General features: G+C 29.7%; 3 long non-coding RNA genes across 6 annotated transcripts; 1 reads left to right on the plus strand and 2 right to left on the minus strand.

The window, feature by feature from the left end:
- Positions 1 to 1459: 1459 nt before the first annotated feature.
- Positions 1460 to 1938, minus strand: LOC110927828. The gene is made up of 3 exons (XR_002585936.2): positions 1807 to 1938; positions 1613 to 1691; positions 1460 to 1531 (listed from the first exon to the last, which is right to left on the minus strand). It is a non-coding gene; the product is annotated as an uncharacterized LOC110927828 (long non-coding RNA).
- A 3151-nt stretch (positions 1939 to 5089) lies between these two features.
- Positions 5090 to 5568, minus strand: LOC110927829. Its single transcript, XR_002585937.2, has 3 exons — positions 5437 to 5568; positions 5243 to 5321; positions 5090 to 5161 (listed from the first exon to the last, which is right to left on the minus strand). It is a non-coding gene; the product is annotated as an uncharacterized LOC110927829 (long non-coding RNA).
- A 2420-nt stretch (positions 5569 to 7988) lies between these two features.
- Positions 7989 to 11900, plus strand: LOC110929321. Of its 4 annotated transcripts, none has more exons than XR_002586998.2 (8): positions 7989 to 8219; positions 8296 to 8681; positions 8947 to 9291; positions 10044 to 10324; positions 10403 to 10501; positions 10582 to 10678; positions 10756 to 10831; positions 11592 to 11900. It is a non-coding gene; the product is annotated as an uncharacterized LOC110929321 (long non-coding RNA). The 4 variants fall into 4 exon arrangements; XR_004889095.1 differs by lacking the exon at positions 8947 to 9291 and having other exon boundaries at positions 8296 to 8449; positions 8530 to 8681; XR_004889094.1 differs by lacking the exon at positions 8947 to 9291.
- Positions 11901 to 12976: the final 1076 nt, after the last annotated feature.

Consider the following 12976-nt stretch of genomic DNA (forward strand, 5'->3'; position numbering starts at 1 on the left):
AATTAGTACATATTATTACCTTGCTGGTGAACACATTTACTCTATGTTTAGGGAACAATTTGATTAGGTTGCTGATATTGAATTGAATATCACACCAAATTACAATAGCAGTTTATATTGCTACTATTCACCCAAATCAAGCACCTTAAATAAGTCAGTGTTTCTCTATATTCAAAAAACGAACTATAACTGACGATTATTAAATTGCAACAGTCAATTCAATCCAAATACTGCAATAGAAACATAAAATCTACCACAATTCGTTGGTTAATCACGTATAGTTCTTAATCAATTAGAATCAGAAAAAAGAAAATTGACTCACCGTAACTTAAAATCAGGAAGAAGGCGAACAAAGGGGCGGAGTTTTTCGAAATCAATGACCCCTGTCTTTCATTGTTATTCCTTGAATGAGGTAAGCAAGACCCCATACTACACACTACATACACATACATAAAAATTGGGTTCTATATTATTTGTATAAACACCGATTGGAAACCCTCACATTGCATTTGATGAAACCCTAATCAATATAAACACACACACTAACACTCACGAATCGAATCGAATTTATAAAAGGAAAAATTCGGGTTGTTTTTACCTCTTGCTGCTCCAAATCTTCATTACCATGCATTATCTTCATCTTAGAGATATAGATATTGCACTTAAAGGTCTCAACCATCAAAATACGATCCAAGGGCTAAAAAGTGGTTCCTAATTATGCAATGGTTATCATTTGAACCTTATTCCATGAGACTTGAGGTAAGATGCAAAGAGCATTCTTTTGAGTTTTAAACCATCTGTAATTAAGTTCATTATTTAATCATTATTGTTGCAATTATTAGGTATTATAGATAATAATACCCCATGAAATTACCTTTTAGTAATTTTCGTTTCTAATTGGTTAGCATCTTTTAAGTTTTAAAACCATTTATAGTTATAATTAAATTCATAATAACGTTGATTAAGTTTTTTTATATTTAATTATTATTATTATTATTATTATTATTATTATTATTATTATTTCATATGATGTTCATCAACTATCTGATAAAATTGCAAAAAAGGTTGTAACCTTATTTGTATGATGTTTAGCAATTACTAAACCAAATAATAATGACTTAATTATAAAATTTAATCAAGTAATCGGTTACGGAGAACTTAAAATGGAAAAGCAATGTAAATATGAGGAAGGTGATGATGTTCAACTAAGTCAAATGATTTAATTCTTTATCAAGTATTTAACAATACTTAATTTATAAAGTTATCAATTTAATTGTATTTATCAATTTATACTCATGTAGAAAGACTAATTCCCTTTACTGACTTCATTGAGTTGTTGTACTATAAGCATAATATGTTGCAATTATTTAAATTTGGTTGGAACCCTTGTGAAATGCTTTATACGATAGTAATGATAAACGCAATAAATTTAAATCTTTTGCGCGGGTTGAAAACATCAGAGCCCTTAAAGTTTGCTGCCCAATCCTGTCAAACAATACCTCCTCAAATATTTCCTCTGCATCTATATTGCCTATATATAGTATCAATTAAATCACACAAAAGCATCATATGTTTAAAAAAATAGTAAAGTAGAAATTAAAAAAGGAAATACCAATAGGCCAAATAAATGTCTATCTCCAAATGAATAACTTTTCTCGTACCCACCCTTTTACACCTCCATATACATGAAGCTGCAAAAAGGAAAAAGACTATAAATTTATGAACAATTAAACAATACATTGGTAAATGGTTCCAGATACTATAGTCATGCAAGGGTACCTAGATACTATAGTCATGCAAGGGTACCTTGATGAAGTATGAAGTGTCTGTCTTTTTGTATCCAATAACCTGTGTGTATACTTTATATGTAATATAAAATCATAATTTTGAAAAAAAAAACCACTAAATCACCAAAAACATAATAAAACATCAATATAAACTCATAGATTATGTAAAAGAAAACTGTTATCCCATTTGAATATTTTAAGAAACAAACCAAAGTTTTTTCGAATAAATGTTGAAATGGGTATAAAAGAACACACCTTTCCACCAAGATAAATAAATTTCATATCAACTTATCTCTTTCTTATCTCTTTCTTTTCGACTCTAACTTGCACAATAGTAGACAAAGGAGTTGATGTTGAGTGAAATGGTGAATTTATAGCAATGATAGGAGATTCCTTAATCGGTCAAATTTATTACATATTGATTGAAATTGGACCTTTGGAGTGCTTTTGCGGTTTATCCCAATAGGTTTCGTTTATTAATTGCATTTAAGAACCGAACTTATTATTGTATTATTATAATTAATTGTGATTATATTCTCATTTAATTATTTTTTTATTTTTTAATATTAATGTAGAAAGACCATTTCACCCCTTACTAACATCATTAAGTTGTTGTACCATAAGTATAAAAGATTGTAATTACTTAAATTTGGTTGGTATCCTTATGAAATGCTTTATAATATAGTATAGATAGATAGATATAGATATAGATAATTATTTTTTTTTATTTTTTAATATTAATGTAGAAAGACCATTTCACCCCTTACTAACATCATTAAGTTGTTGTACCATAAGTATAAAAGATTGTAATTACTTAAATTTGGTTGGTATCCTTATGAAATGCTTTATAATATAGTATAGATTAGGTTCTAGCATTAATGTACTGTACTATATGTTAATATGGTGTTTCATGCATTGCTTTGTTGCAAATTGTGTTGTTTTATTTGTAAATTATTATTATTATTTATAATAATCTAATTAATTTAGCCAAAATCTTGTTAATAATATATTAGAATATATATATATATATATAGTTATTTTAATACTTTTATTATTTTAATATTATAATAATAATTCCTTTTTTTACTGTTTAACTTTAATTTAATTTAATGATTTTTTAGTATCACGAGGTGGGATAAGCTTGGTGTCAACCGGTACTGGTATCGAAAATACCGGTACGGTCTTGTTTGGTATCGGTACAAATAGTAATTTTAATATTTTAATAATATATATAGTTTTTTATATATTTTTATTATTTTAATATTATAATAATAATTCTTTTCTTTACTTTTTAACTTTAATTTAATGATATTTTTATGATACTTATGATCTTTCGGTTTAAATTTTATCTTAATCTATTAAATTCTGATACTAATATCATGGATAAGTTCTTAATATTTGATATCATTTGGATCCCTTTACCTATTTTTTATTATATGTTTTCTTTGAAAATATATTGTTGTGTTTTTATTACGAATTATATTTGAGCTACTTTTAATATATTAGTTACTTCGAAATTTAAATTTATGGTTACCTTGTCAAAGATCATTTTATAGAATAATCATAAGTTTGGAATAATTATCTTTAAACCAATTATTAAAACAAATTAAGATCAAAGTTAACTTTAAACTAATCTACCTTTATCTATAATATATTATTTACTATAATGTGTTATTGATGATATTAATTTTAATGATTATTGATATATAATTATTTTATTTTATTTTTTATCTTATCTCTTATTTATTTAATATAAATTAAATGCAATTAATAGGATTTTTATAGGATGATTCATTTAAAACAACCATAAATTTTGGTTTTAAAATAGAACATATAACTAAACTTGTGCTGGTGAACACATTTACTCTATGTTTAGGGAACAATTTGATTAGGTTGCTGATATTGAATTGAATATCACACCAAATTACAATAGCAGTTTATATTGCTACTATTCACCCAAATCAAGCACCTTAAATAAGTCAGTGTTTCTCTATATTCAAAAAACGAACTATAACTGACGATTATTAAATTGCAACAGTCAATTCAATCCAAATACTGCAATAGAAACATAAAATCTACCACAATTCGTTGGTTAATCACGTATAGTTCTTAATCAATTAGAATCAGAAAAAAGAAAATTGACTCACCGTAACTTAAAATCAGGAAGAAGGCGAACAAAGGGGCGGAGTTTTTCGAAATCAATGACCCCTGTCTTTCATTGTTATTCCTTGAATGAGGTAAGCAAGACCCCATACTACACACTACATACACATACATAAAAATTGGGTTCTATATTATTTGTATAAACACCGATTGGAAACCCTCACATTGCATTTGATGAAACCCTAATCAATATAAACACACACACTAACACTCACGAATCGAATCGAATTTATAAAAGGAAAAATTCGGGTTGTTTTTACCTCTTGCTGCTCCAAATCTTCATTACCATGCATTATCTTCATCTTAGAGATATAGATATTGCACTTAAAGGTCTCAACCATCAAAATACGATCCAAGGGCTAAAAAGTGGTTCCTAATTATGCAATGGTTATCATTTGAACCTTATTCCATGAGACTTGAGGTAAGATGCAAAGAGCATTCTTTTGAGTTTTAAACCATCTGTAATTAAGTTCATTATTTAATCATTATTGTTGCAATTATTAGGTATTATAGATAATAATACCCCATGAAATTACCTTTTAGTAATTTTCGTTTCTAATTGGTTAGCATCTTTTAAGTTTTAAAACCATTTATAGTTATAATTAAATTCATAATAACGTTGATTAAGTTTTTTTATATTTAATTATTATTATTATTATTATTATTATTATTATTATTATTATTATTATTATTATTATTATTTCATATGATGTTCATCAACTATCTGATAAAATTGCAAAAAAGGTTGTAACCTTATTTGTATGATGTTTAGCAATTACTAAACCAAATAATAATGACTTAATTATAAAATTTAATCAAGTAATCGGTTACGGAGAACTTAAAATGGAAAAGCAATGTAAATATGAGGAAGGTGATGATGTTCAACTAAGTCAAATGATTTAATTCTTTATCAAGTATTTAACAATACTTAATTTATAAAGTTATCAATTTAATTGTATTTATCAATTTATACTCATGTAGAAAGACTAATTCCCTTTACTGACTTCATTGAGTTGTTGTACTATAAGCATAATATGTTGCAATTATTTAAATTTGGTTGGAACCCTTGTGAAATGCTTTATACGATAGTAATGATAAACGCAATAAATTTAAATCTTTTGCGCGGGTTGAAAACATCAGAGCCCTTAAAGTTTGCTGCCCAATCCTGTCAAACAATACCTCCTCAAATATTTCCTCTGCATCTATATTGCCTATATATAGTATCAATTAAATCACACAAAAGCATCATATGTTTAAAAAAATAGTAAAGTAGAAATTAAAAAAGGAAATACCAATAGGCCAAATAAATGTCTATCTCCAAATGAATAACTTTTCTCGTACCCACCCTTTTACACCTCCATATACATGAAGCTGCAAAAAGGAAAAAGACTATAAATTTATGAACAATTAAACAATACATTGGTAAATGGTTCCAGATACTATAGTCATGCAAGGGTACCTAGATACTATAGTCATGCAAGGGTACCTTGATGAAGTATGAAGTGTCTGTCTTTTTGTATCCAATAACCTGTGTGTATACTTTATATGTAATATAAAATCATAATTTTGAAAAAAAAAACCACTAAATCACCAAAAACATAATAAAACATCAATATAAACTCATAGATTATGTAAAAGAAAACTGTTATCCCATTTGAATATTTTAAGAAACAAACCAAAGTTTTTTCGAATAAATGTTGAAATGGGTATAAAAGAACACACCTTTCCACCAAGATAAATAAATTTCATATCAACTTATCTCTTTCTTATCTCTTTCTTTTCGACTCTAACTTGCACAATAGTAGACAAAGGAGTTGATGTTGAGTGAAATGGTGAATTTATAGCAATGATAGGAGATTCCTTAATCGGTCAAATTTATTACATATTGATTGAAATTGGACCTTTGGAGTGCTTTTGCGGTTTATCCCAATAGGTTTCGTTTATTAATTGCATTTAAGAACCGAACTTATTATTGTATTATTATAATTAATTGTGATTATATTCTCATTTAATTATTTTTTTATTTTTTAATATTAATGTAGAAAGACCATTTCACCCCTTACTAACATCATTAAGTTGTTGTACCATAAGTATAAAAGATTGTAATTACTTAAATTTGGTTGGTATCCTTATGAAATGCTTTATAATATAGTATAGATAGATAGATATAGATATAGATAATTATTTTTTTTTATTTTTTAATATTAATGTAGAAAGACCATTTCACCCCTTACTAACATCATTAAGTTGTTGTACCATAAGTATAAAAGATTGTAATTACTTAAATTTGGTTGGTATCCTTATGAAATGCTTTATAATATAGTATAGATTAGGTTCTAGCATTAATGTACTGTACTATATGTTAATATGGTGTTTCATGCATTGCTTTGTTGCAAATTGTGTTGTTTTATTTGTAAATTATTATTATTATTTATAATAATCTAATTAATTTAGCCAAAATCTTGTTAATAATATATTAGAATATATATATATATATATAGTTATTTTAATACTTTTATTATTTTAATATTATAATAATAATTCCTTTTTTTACTGTTTAACTTTAATTTAATTTAATGATTTTTTAGTATCACGAGGTGGGATAAGCTTGGTGTCAACCGGTACTGGTATCGAAAATACCGGTACGGTCTTGTTTGGTATCGGTACAAATAGTAATTTTAATATTTTAATAATATATATAGTTTTTTATATATTTCTATTATTTTAATATTATAATAATAATTCTTTTCTTTACTTTTTAACTTTAATTTAATGATATTTTTATGATACTTATGATCTTTCGGTTTAAATTTTATCTTAATCTATTAAATTCTGATACTAATATCATGGATAAGTTCTTAATATTTGATATCATTTGGATCCCTTTACCTATTTTTTTATTATATGTTTTCTTTGAAAATATATTGTTGTGTTTTTATTACGAATTATATTTGAGCTACTTTTAATATATTAGTTACTTCGAAATTTAAATTTATGGTTACCTTGTCAAAGATCATTTTATAGAATAATCATAAGTTTGGAATAATTATCTTTAAACCAATTATTAAAACAAATTAAGATCAAAGTTAACTTTAAACTAATCTACCTTTATCTATAATATATTATTTACTATAATGTGTTATTGATGATATTAATTTTAATGATTATTGATATATAATTATTTTATTTTATTTTTTATCTTATCTCTTATTTATTTAATATAAATTAAATGCAATTAATAGGATTTTTATAGGATGATTCATTTAAAACAACCATAAATTTTGGTTTTAAAATAGAACATATAACTAAACTTTAGAATATATATAGATTACACTTTATGTATGACATTTGACATTGATAATTTCGAGCAATTCTAATTTCCCTCATTGTAAGTTGTAACCCATATTTAATTTATAATTCCAAATTATGATATGGTATACCAAAAAAAAATTGTGATCATTGTTTATTAAGAGTCACCATAAGACCACTCGGTGGGAGGGTCGTCCAGGCCCGACACCATTCCGGGTGGCTCGTCGGTGTCTTAAAAGTCAGGGTTGGGACGATGAGGACGGGAGGAAAGGACAAAAATTTTTGCATTTTCTTCTCACATACACATATACATATAACATATACATATATATTTTAGGCTCATCCCCCATTTCCTTATGTCCATTTTTTTGCCCCATCCTTACACTCATTCTACGTAGCGCTAATTTGAAGCCTAACTAATGAATCTATTGTCATTCATGAGTTACCATGACTATATACGGTCAATCATAATTCAATGCCACCTAATATGCCTAAAATACACAAATAAGTTATACTATTATTTTTCGATTTTGAACGCATAACACTTCTAAATCTTAAATTCACTATACAAATCTATTTTAATTTCCACACTTAAATTTAGTCTGTAAACATAATTTAAATTCACTATACAAATCTATTTTAATTTCCAATTTATTAATTTGTAAAAGAATTATTAATTAGTCTATATAATTAATTTGAAAAAAATTCACATCCCCCTTTCCCGAATTAATTCCCGCTCACTCGCTCCCTCCCTCCCAATATTTGGATTTCCCAGTTCCCACACCAGAGATTAACTTCCCTCTCCTTCTCCCTGACCTAATCGGACAGAGATTAACTTCCCTCTCCTTCTCCCTGACCTAATCGGACGACGTCACCCAATGAGTGGCGACTGTTCTTGGCAGCATCGATGAAGGGGATTCTAGAGCAGAAAAGACATTTCTGCTTCACTTTTGCTACTTCGTAAGTGGTTATTATTATATTAATTGTTCCTTGTTTTCATTTTGATCAATATAATCTAACTTAGAGGACTTTGTAGATGATGTACAGAAATATCTTGGTTACTAATAACATGCCCACCAAGTGTTCGATGATTTGCTTACCACTAGGGACGTGATTTGCTCGTTTCTAACCCTAAACCACTGATAGTCCATGAATTTTTATTCTGATTTGCAAATTGCTACTCAAAATTTGTATGTTTTCTTTATCAGATAGTTTCAATGCTTTCGATTTGTCTATCTAGAACTCCAGGCACTGATTTTTGTTCTTTTAGGGTTGTGGAAGGTTGTGGGTTTCTTTTCTATTTGCAAATAGCCACATTGTTAAAGCACTAAGTTTTTGCAGTACTGGTGTGCTGATTTTGTTCCCAACAGCAAATATCTTTGTGTAGATGATCATCATCAAAATCAGAGCACGTATTGTTTTGTAAGTCATTCTCTTTAACCCTCTAACTTTAAAGTAAAACACACGCACACACGTGATCATGAACAAGTTGTTTTTAATTTATTTGTTTTAGTCAATTGTATGGAACATGATCTTTGTTTTTTCAACCTTTTGTTTTATATTTTTGTAAGTAGATTGTTCTTTTTAAAATATTAGTTCCATCTTTTGAACGTCTAAGAGCATTCACATCCCATCTATCATCCCTTCCCCCATCTTTAAATTTGAAAAAAAAATGGTGTGTGTTTAGGTTGGACAACCTGGTCCGTGAATAGATTTTAGTGTAGAACTTGTATCAGGGGCTCAGGGCTGGAATACAGGTCAGTTATTCTTGTATATTCTTTCAGGCAGTGTTCCAGTGTGAGTATTTCATTTCTTGGAGGGTGCATTTTATTAGTGTATTATTCTTGGCTCTAAAAAATCCTTATAGGGCTGGGGGGCTGGTTAACCCGTGAACAAACCGGTTAACCCAACAATGGGCACCTACTCCATTGGAATATAACTTGTCAAACAGACGGAGCTCACCGAAATGAAGTGGTCAGCAACGGAACAAGACTTGTTGCTTTCTAGAGAGAAGATGGCTGGAAACGAAGTGGTCAGTAATGGAAAATGACTTGTTGCTTTCTAGAGAGAAGACTTGTTGCAACAGAACATGACTTGTTGCAAAGAACATGACTTGTTGCTGTCAAACTGATACTAATCCATTGCTATTAAATTGTTAATTTAGAATGAATCAACCCAGGTGGCCCCTTGTTAAAAAACCATAGTGGTTGAAAATATCTCATTCAAAGCAACTTGACGCTTTTTTTATCACTTGGGATTCCTCTGCTATTTTTTAACTCAAAAAGAGTAGTGGTGTCGAGCAGCAACAGGCCAAGCTCATCTGCTGAGCTTAATGAGAGCCAATCCAAGCATTTTTTCTATACAGTTTTTAAATTTATTAATCATATTGGACTAATAAGTATAAATTTTCAAATACATCAAAGATTTTGACCCATTTTGACAGAAATTTGGCCGACTTTGACCAATTACTGATTTTATGTCTGACTAGGTGAAATTTAATCGGTCTACTACCGATGACCACTTAATCGGCGATTAATCCCGATTTTTACAAGATTGACTTTCTTCAACAATTTGTTAGATTAATTGACAATGTAGATTAGAGTTGACTAGAAGCTAGTTGCATCAGATAAGATGGTGGATATGATGTGAATGCTCTAACTGCTCCATATCGTAATGATCCGTATCATAATTCTAGTTTTTCTGTTGATTTTTTTCAACAGTTAGATTGATTGACAATGTGGATTGTTTGCTTTCTTATTGATACGTATGATACATGTGTTTTAGGTTGGAACTTGGTGAGTAATGGGGGAGAATTGTAAGAAGTATGGTGTTCCATTCTGCGGTGCTTCTTTCATAGCACATAATGCCCTCAAATCATCTGGCACAGATGCCAAGAAAGAAGACGAAGATTCTGGTAACCGACCAAATTATGTGATTTTTGCGGCTGGCAGTGGTGAAGGTCGAAGTGGCATCCCAAATGCTTTAGTCATCTCACTTATCGATTCGGCCTCTAATTCCCTTTCTGATCAGGATGGTTCTCTACATGTAGTTGGTGACTTGGTGAGGTAAAGGCCATCTTTCACATGATTATCAAAAACTAATATATAGGGTTCGGTTCAATTAACCATCCAGTTATTGTGCAGTACATGATGGTACATTGAGGGTGTTCAAAGTGGCCTACCATGGCATTAGTCCTTGATGCGCCTAAGGCTCATACATCTGTGAAAAAAATTAGATTTCAGGTTAACTTTAGTTTCTTCGTCAGGCTTTAGATTTTTTTTTTTTATTTTGTCTGATGTTTATTGGTATTTATCTGTCTCAGTCCTGACGGGAAATATCGTGTGTCGGTTGGAAGTGGCCCTGGTACGGTTTGGGATATCTCATCGTCAATAGCTAAAGCTTCTTTATCAAAAGAAAATGTAAGCATTTATCATTATGTTTTTAGACCGTGTTTTTCAATTTGCCTACACTAATTAGAGTCACCTGTCCCGTTCAGGATGAAGTTTTTGAATTTTGCAAATTTTCACTTAATGGAGAGAGTGATCCCTTTCTCTATGTCACTGCAATGCGAGGTAGTCTTCTAGTTCTATTATTGGTAGCTAAAGTTTACTCATATAAGTTATGAACAAGAACTCGTCCATAGTTGTTAATAGCACTCATAGAAAGCGCTATAGCGAATAACGTACTGAAGCACTCATTCATCGTTATCTGATTTTAGCCCCTCCATAGTGAGTAAATAGTGGGATTTCAGGTTTTTTTTATATAAATAGTTATTATAAACTATCCATATACAATAGCTGGATTTTAGGTTTATTTGTTAAATATGCGTATAGATACACCGTATATAGATATAATATACATATAAAATATTTCTAAAATTCTCTTCTAGTGTATCGCTAAATATAAAATAGCGCCCGCTATTTCATCGATATCGATACGTAGCGTTAGGTTGCTTGTCACTATCGTCCGCTATTTACTCTTAACAACTATTCTCTCTAGATGGCAGATTATGTCAATTATCATCATTATCTATAGTTGGTTATAAATAAAATAATAAAAGCTTATAAATTATAATAGAAATCCATGCATAGTAGTCAAAGTCACAGAGCACAAAGGGTTTGGTTGTCACCTAGGCACAAGACACAAGGCACAGAAATGCAAGAAAAGGCAATCGTAGGAAAATCATATATGTACCTATGTTGTCAAAAGCGCAAAAAGCGCGCGCCTAGGCGTTGGGGCGTAGCGAGGCGGACCTATAGTGCCTGGAGGTAGCCTAGGCGCAAAAATGGGTTATGAGATCTAATCATTTGAACATGAATTGTGAAATTCCAGGTTGAATATAGTGAATTGGTTGATGCGGCGACAATAAGGAGCAAGTGCAAGGAACAACTATGAAGTGTGAAATACGATCGCTAAGAAAGAGTTAACACAATGAATATTTTACTCACATGAAGAATGTGAAAGAGATTCATGAGCGCCATGGAGTTTTGAGTTTTTGTTCAAACATTTTTTAAATATTTGTTTTTTATGTTCGATATTTAGACTAAGGTTGACACTTATTAGTTATTTCTTTGCAAACATTTGGAATCTTTGGAAGATGATTGATTGAATTTTTTAATTGAATTGATTATATTATTATGATTTTTACATTTTACAATTTTATTTTATTCTTTGATGTAAATAAATAATAATTGTAATTAATAAAAATTAATATGATAAATAATTTGATATGATTTTTGTGGCAAAAAATATGTGCTACAAAAGCTTAAAAGTTTATAGTGGCAGAAAAAATAGTGCCACTAAAAGCCTATATACTTTGTGTGGCAGATTGAAAAAGTGCCACTAAAAGGCTTTAGCGTCAGCGCTTCTAGTGGCACTTTTTTTGTGTGCCGCCCATTCCTACGGGTGTTTTTAGTGGCACTTTTTTGTTGTTTTATGGCACATTTTGTATGTCACTAAATGACATTTTTTCTGTAGTGGAAGGCAAAGTATCCGCATCTTTTTCCACGAGTTTCCTCTAAATAAATTTCGGGATGAAATTTCCACAAGTAGGGGAGACTGTAACATTTGTGCTTGAAATCATTGTGAACAGTTCAGTTATCAATAAAACAAAGTTATTTGATCACAATGTTTGTTAGGTTGTGTTTTACATTTTTCATGTTTTGACTTTTGTTCAATTTCAAACTCTTCATCGCTTTCTGGAGAATTATACGCAAACTGGTGCGTAAACGTACTCAGTTAATGCGACAAATACTCCGTAACATCAACATATACTTAACATACCTTAAATAACCTTTACATAACTTAGAAATAAGTTTTGAAGGCTTTGGTATGGCAAAAACAAGTTATTTCGCCTACAGGGACTAAATTTGACAAATGGCGAAAGTATGCCAATTTGAACTGTAACAGACATTCCGGATCATGACCAAACCATAAATATCCTTTACATAGCTTAGAAATAGGCTTCGAGGTGTTCGGTGTGCTAAAATAAACTTTTGGATCATTCAGGGACTAAAAGTGTCAAAAAGTGCATAAGTTTGCACTTTCGCGCATAACTTACGCACTGAATACATCCAGACATCCAAAACTTTATGTAAACATCATAATATTATACCTTAGTGTTTGGCATAAGAAAAATCCATTCGTCGCGCAATTTGGATCGTTTTTCGCGCTTATGCGCATTCCGTCGTAATTAAGCGAACATCGCGATCGTACGG

The sequence above is a fragment of the Helianthus annuus genome, chromosome 3 (assembly GCF_002127325.2).
Source record: "Helianthus annuus cultivar XRQ/B chromosome 3, HanXRQr2.0-SUNRISE, whole genome shotgun sequence".
Classification (NCBI taxonomy): Eukaryota; Viridiplantae; Streptophyta; class Magnoliopsida; order Asterales; family Asteraceae; genus Helianthus; species Helianthus annuus.